This window comes from Gymnoscopelus braueri (genome assembly GCF_963280865.1).
Source record: "Gymnoscopelus braueri genome assembly, chromosome: 15".
NCBI lineage: Eukaryota > Metazoa > Chordata > Actinopteri > Myctophiformes > Myctophidae > Gymnoscopelus > Gymnoscopelus braueri.
Genome location: NC_137620.1, coordinates 17,735,804 through 17,743,303, shown reverse-complemented (window position 1 = coordinate 17,743,303; position 7,500 = coordinate 17,735,804). Strand labels below are relative to the sequence as shown.

Sequence of the window (7,500 nt, the reverse complement as noted above, 5' to 3'; positions counted from 1 at the left end):
GTCTGTCTGTCTGTCTGTCTGTCTGTCTGTCTGTCTGTCTGTCTGTCTGTCTGTCTGTCTGTCTCTGTCTCTGTCTCTGTCTCTGTCTCTGTCTCTGTCTCTGTCTCTGTCTCTGTCTCTGTCTCTGTCTCTCTCTCTCTCTGTGTGTCACACTTTCCATCTTCCATCAGCCCTGCTCTGTGGCTTGGAGGTCAGAGGTGGATAATGAAGTCAAGGGGAACATATTGCTGTTAATGGCGAGACAGAGGGTCATGTTAATCCTCCAGCAATTGGAGAGAGAGAGAGAGAGGACAGAGAGAGAGGAGGGAGCGAGAGATTGGCACCGCAATGGCACGGCATAAAGTGGCGCTTTACTCTACTATAGGGACAGCTGGTATGCGTTTTAATTTGAGTAACATTTAGTGTGTGTGTGTGTGTGGGGGCGGGGGGTTGAACACAGGCATTTGTGTGTGTTACGTAATATCTGCCATGCTTTACCTCAGCCCTGCAGATCCCGTGCAGGGAAGACATTAACATGTGTTTTATATATACTGTATATAAATATATAAAATCGCCCCATTTATTAAAGCTGCTTATGTGCTGTGTGTGAAACACGTTGCGGTTATTAACGACCAGCCTTATACAAAGTGCCTCACCATTAGCAGGCTAACTTCAACCATTAGTTATGTCAGTGTCATGAATTATGCATCATCATCATCATCGTCATCACGTGCGTTGGTGGATCTGAAAACATCATTAAGGCTGTATGTTGTTGATGTTGTTGTTGTGTTTGCTTTGCATACTGAAATGTATCCCAGGCATTTAATAGGTCAGGGACAGTCTAGGCTGAGGATTGATGTTCCTTGGTCCAGATTATACAATTAATTGAGGAACGTCGCCGCCCAAAGACGGCTGTGCCAATTTGTAAAATGTCAAATGTTGAGATCTAGTGAAACCATTTTCAATTATGTCATTATAGGCAAAAATATTCTTGAAGACCTGGAACGCATCTGTGTCACTTTAGATTTCTTTGGTTATTCAAAAATAGCAGATATACAAGCTCATAGCGCGGCACCGAGTGCCGCGCTATGAGCTTGTAGATCGTCTATTTTTGAAAAATCTTGAAAAAACATTTTTTTGATTTTTTTCCCAAAAACTGTTAGGATTTAGATTTTTTTAAAGAGTCTCTTCAGGTCTTAATGGGTTAAACATTCTTCAAAATGCGTCGCTTCGCACCGCGTTTCGAGCTTGTAGATCTGCTACTTTCGATGCTTTTGTGTGACGCTATAGTGTGATCAAGTATAGGGGGCGTAAATTTACGAAAAAAACACAAAAAGTTAAAATATGGAGATGAGAGCTTTCTGCCCACAACATGCAGCAACATAAGGCTTAAGTGGTTCAACAGGAAACATAATCTGTCCCACAGCAGCAGCAGTGAGATTATCTAAAACAGTCTGAAATCCTGTCCAACGGGACCCTGGTCCTGCCGGTATTCATTTTACAAGGATGTTAATTGCATTCACTTGATATCCTTGTAGTTGAACCCATTCAATCCGGTAACGCATCTGTGTCATTTTAGATTTCTTTGGCTATTCAAAAATAGCAGATATACAAGCTCATAGCACGGCACCGAGTGTGCTTGTAGATCTGCTATTTTTTTTAAATCATGGAAATTTTAGCAAATCTTTGAATATATATAAAAATGTTTTCTAAATCCTAACAGTATGTCGCTATATCAGTTGTGCTCCAACTTTTCCATGTCAAGGACCCCAAAATGATTTGTATTTGGCCGCAGACCCCCATCTCAAAATATGTTGTTCCAGGGAAATTGAAAGGGGAGCGCTTGTTTTTTTTGTTATGTGTGTGTGTGCGCGCGAGCGTGTGCGTGCTCGTTTGTGCGCGTGTGCATGCGTGCGTGTGTGGTGTGGGGCTCATGTCTGGCTTGCATTGCCCTCTAGCGTTGGGTCTACAGAATTGCCTGGGGGGCGATGAAAACAAGCGCTCCCCTTTCAATTTCCCTGGAATGCCAATTTCCCTGTAACATATACACCAACAGCATCTTTCAGTAGCTGCCACATTACTTTATGTAAACAGCTTCACAGTATCGTCTACATAACTACTCCCAGTTTGGAGCCTTGCATGGTTTCCTCCGCAGTTAGTGTGTGACTGTGTATGTGTGTGTGCGTGTGCGTGTGCTTGTGCGTGTGTGTGTGCGTTTGTGTGTGTGTGTGTGTGTGTGTGAAACTGAGAAAAGCACTATATATAAATGCACTATTTTACCATTTTACTTGTTGCTCAAGCACTACAATAACACACCATACGGTATAGATACAAACACAGTAGGGATGTAAAAAAAACAAACAACAAAAAAAAAAACAGGTCATGATGCAAACAAAGGAGGAACAACGGGCGCTGGTATTCATTACTGCGGCACGCATTTCTACAATGACCTGCACCGTGCACATACAGTACACACCCGCCCACACATTCAACGCTCACACGTGCGCGCTCTTCATCGCGTTTAACCCTCGCCGCCCTTCTGACACGACCTGTAAGCCCGCACTCGCTTAACCCATTCAATCCCGGAACGCATCCGTGTAATTTTAGATTCTGGCTATAACCATTATTTTATACTTTGGGCTATTCAAAAATAGCAGATCTACAAGCTCGTAGCGCGGCACTCGGTGCCTGCTATTTTTGAAAAATCGTGAAAATGTGTGCAAATCTTTGAAATATATTTTTTTTTTTAAAGCGAACATTTGTAACTCAGATCATTGCTTCTGGGGGTCCATGGAACGAAGTACTTTGAGATGGGGGGTCCGCGGCTAAATACATAATCATTTTGGGGGTCCTTGACAAGCACCACTGATATAGCAACATATAGGTTTTACAGAAACCTGTTAGGATTTAGAAGACATTTGTAGACGTGTAGAATGGGTTAATGCATATATCAACCCACATAGAAGCTTGTGTGGAAAGAGGCCAAACATAATAATACAGTAACCTCGATGAGTAAAGGTGCAGCATAATATACAGCAGAGTCACGAGCGTTGATTTAAAAGTATACGGTAACAAGATAAGGAACGGCATCAGATATCGTTGTCGACCTGTTCTGTTGTTCTGTTATTCTGTGTGCCTTTCCTCTCTACTCTCTCTTCCTTATTCTAGCTCTTCCTGTAAGTCGTTGCTGCTGGGGCAGAAACCTTGTACAGTATCTCCACATTTCTGTTTTTCTGTAAATGAATGCCCTTACTTAATCATAGAATAGTGTCTGATTGATTGATTGATTGATTTATTGAATACTTGGAAGACATGAAAATATTACATGGAAGTACAACTCACAATACAATACCTCTAAACTGAATCACTCATAAAAGCACAGTGGCTTATTAAAATGAGATCCCCACGCACTCAAATCATAATGACATTTAAGAAAACAGACGGATATACACACTACTATGCAGAACATACAATCACCTTACAGGTTACTGGTATGAAAAACAAAAAATATGTACAATAAACAGTTCGAGAAGGGGGGGGGGGGCTAGGTTAAGACTTTGACAGGGGCCAGTTTGGAATTGCAGCCTCCACAGAAGGTGTTTCTTTAGGGCAGTTTTGAAAGTGAGTAGGGTTTTACACTCCTTTACTCCTCGCATTCCACATGTTTGTTGCATAGCATGAGAACGAGTTCATTCCCTTGTTTGTGCCAAATCTGGGTTGGACATGATCAGTATAACACACAGTATAATACAAAAAAGCCCCTAGGGGGCTTGTTATAATACAATGCAATGCAATGCAATGCAATACAATACATAGAGATAATTTATCGTGACTTCTTTCTGCCCTTACTCTAGCTTTCCTTCAGTGTAATCCAATGCACCAAAAATGGCAGATCCACAAGCTCACAGCGTTGTGTGAGCCTTGTAGATCTGCTATTTTCACCGTGTGTGACATTATATAAATGGGGGCTTAAAACACACCAAAACGCCAGGGAGGGAGGGAGGGGGGAGCTCCCCCCCCCCCCCCCCCCCCCACTCCGCCTTTCCTAAAGAAAATTTCCATGCATGACAAATGGTTTGCATGACACACGCATGCCTGCATGCATGCCACTCACACACGCTCATATACACACACTGACCTACATCGGAGCGCTGCGTTGAATAACGTTCTTCTTCTCTCAGTGCACCATGGTGTACAGTTTTATAGGAAGACGCATCGGGGCATCTTATGAAATCATCACATTTAGGGCATGATTGAGATCACACGTGCATGATGTGTGTGTATCGTTAACAGCACGCCCACTCTGCAACTCCTGCGCGTACCGACCCCCCGTGGCGGTGAGCCTGTTAAATAACGTGGTACACCATGCCAAGGCACATGGAAAGTCAGACCTACATAACATGCGTTGCTGTCCGGCCAGAAACCACTTACCTCCATATTTAAACGTTTTGTGTTTTTCTCTTAAATCAATCCCTACTTGATCATACTACAGCGTCACACAAAAGCATAAAAAAATAGCAGATCTACAAGCTCAAAACGTGTTGCGATGCTGTAATGCGCTTTGAGCGTGTAGATCTGCTGTTTGTGCTGCTTTTGTGTGACTAAGTTGAGCATTAATTAATTACAATGTGGGAGATAAGAGGTTTCTGCCCCGAAAGCATACTACACTTTACACAAAAAGAACAACTGCAGTCACAGTGCGGTGCGCGCGCACGCGCGCGTGTGTGTGTGTGTGTGTGTGTGTGCGCGTGTGTGTGCGCGTGTGTGTGTGCGCGTGTGTGTCTGCGTGAGACCAAAACCCAAGAGGCCACGGCTGGCTGGCAAGCGTTGAATATTCCTTGTGAACTTAAAGGATTCACAAAGAAAGAAAGAAAACACACTTAAAGCTGCAATCCGGATCATATTCTAAATGAGCAAAACGTTATATTAAGCTAATCTGTATGGAATGGAGGATGTTTATACAATATATAACTGGTACATCTTCAGAGGTTGGAGGTGGGTCTCCCTGCTCTTACATTGAGACATTTAGACTCCAGTTGTCAGGCACAACATCTACTGGTTGAGTACAGCCCTGCCTGAAGCTCTTAAGCCATTTTTCAAAAATGTTCCAAAATAGCAGGTGTACAAGCTCGCAGCGTGGCACGAAGTGACGCGATTTCTGCCACACAAATGGATAAAGTGGTTAAAATGAATGTGATTCTGTATTAGCTAATTTTGCGGGGGACCCCCTAGTACCCCCTAGTACCCCCCCAAGGACCCCTGGGGGCCCCCGGACTGTTCTAGAGGACATAAAACGTACGGATTGAGGCTTTACACGGTGCCATGATGGCTCAACCAATTAAGCACAATCTCCCTGGTTTGATTCCTCTCTTGCATGTCAACTCTTCTCTGTTATCTCACCATCCTGCACACAGGAAATTTAAAAAAAATGTTTTTTAATTGCTTGTCATTAGTATTATTACAGTCATGCATATTTTAATAATACTTGTCAAATGGAAAAGCCACTCATTTCCCTTCCTCGCTTTTTTAGCCGCTTAAATAATATTTCTAAGATCTCTGAATGACTTTTAGTAGAGCTATAGTTCATTTCTGTGACACGTTACGAGTGTTATTTAACCCATTAAAACCGGGAGTGTTTGAAAAAGTTTGAATAATTTTTCTCTTCTCTCTTCTGGGGGTCCACAAAAAAAGGTTCTGATGGTGGTCCGTGCGGCCAAGTATATGAATTTGGGAGTCCTTGGCACGAAAACGTTTTAGAACTACTGGTGTAGAAGGCATTTGTAGAATCGCCCTCAGGTCTTAATGGGTTAAATTGACTTGGTTTTTAGATGTTGTGCGATGGAAAGTTTTGGGTTTCTCTGCAGTGTGGTTATTGAGGGTTGAGGTAGAATTGACTTCTAAGGAAATAAAACTGCTCACACGCTGCAGAGCTCCAGTTCAAAGATGTTTTCATTGCATTTAATCATGAGTGCCCGAGTACTCGGAGTGCGAGCAGATTCTACAGTTCTTTTAATCATTATTTGGAACTCGATGTGCGTGTTCTTCTTTACTAACTGGGAGAGGCTTGAGAGTGTGTGTGTGTGTGCGTACTGTATGTGTGGTTGGTGCTGGGTGCTGCTGCAACGATCTTTAAGATTCCGTTCTACCTGCTATTACTCTGTCCTTTGGTTGGTTCCAGTGGCGGACACAGAATGTCTTTATGGGGAAGGCCTGGAAACGTCATGGTAGGCCCCCCAGGTGGGTGGCCAGGCAGTGCAAGCTGTCGGTCGCGCGTGCCGAAAAATTACGAGCGATTGAAAGACAGTTAGAGAGAGTTGAATAACCTCTTGAAATAACCTGAAATAATAGTTGGCGGTCTATATATACTGTTTGTTGCGGAGAATAGTCTCTCTCCACACAGCAGGATGTTAGAGGGTGGTTATAGCTGTTCAGTCCAGTAGGCTACTCGATTATTGTGGGGAGTTTATTCCTGATCTAGGCTATTCTCTAGTTTTCTCTATATTTTATGTTGATGAACCAAGCGTGTTGTTAAATTTCAGCGATTACCGATTACTATCGCATACAATTCACATGGATGGACCCTTTAAAAGTTCTTTCATGCCAAAAGTATCATATCCAGGTAGGAAAAAGGCAGACGCTGTCATAATTCCATGGAATTATGAGGCAGCAGGGTTCCTCTTCTATCTCTCCCAATGTGGGACTGCGGGGTGGTGGTGCGTTGTCCTTCGATCCACCTGGACAGCAGAGACGTTTTTTCCGGCAGCGGCATTGCTGTGTTGTTTCAAGAATCAAAAAAACAAGAATGAGGGACCTTGCTGTTGTGTGCTGTTTATATCGTGTGTGTCATGACCTCGCAAAGCGGGTTTGTGTTTGTGAATGGGGAGACACCTTCACACCTAATCACAAAAGAAGCGCAGAACACACATTGACACTCACAAAAGACTCAAGACATCCACCAGACAGCCGTCGGAGGCAACATGCAGACAGGCTGTCTGTCGGCCTTGAGTGGAGGGGTGACAGCCTACTTATATCAAATACACAAACATCTGCCCATGGAGGGAGAAATAAAATAATAAAATATTATTCTTGAGGGGGTTCTAGGGGGGCAAAGTTATTTAATATAGCATCAAAATCACTTTAACCACTTTAAGCATATTTTATATATCCGCGATTTGAAAATAGCCGATATACAAATTCACAGCACGTCACTCTACAACACGAGAGCGTGTAGATCGGCTATACATGGCCACCCAAAAATATATGTTTCAAATTCATCTCCTCCCTGGCACAAAATATTTTCAGATCCCCATCTGAAAATATTTTGTGCCAGGGAGGAGATATTAAAAAGGAAAATATATTAAATAGGATATTAAAGAGGAAATATTAATTTGGTTGTCCTTGACATGAAAATGAGACACTGGTGTATAGTCTCTGTCGAGTGGAAACCTCATGTGTCCAAAACTGTTCCTTTTCAGGATTCAAATTCAAAATGAGCAAAAATAGCAGATCTACAAGCTGGAA

The 7,500-nt window shown here is 42.8% G+C and overlaps 1 protein-coding gene across 2 annotated transcripts in view; it reads left to right on the top strand.

Annotated features, from left to right (window-relative positions):
* The window catches only part of pea15 (proliferation and apoptosis adaptor protein 15), a 68,132-nt gene that overhangs the window by 41,590 nt on the left and 19,042 nt on the right, over positions 1-7,500 (top strand). The window lies entirely within an intron of this gene.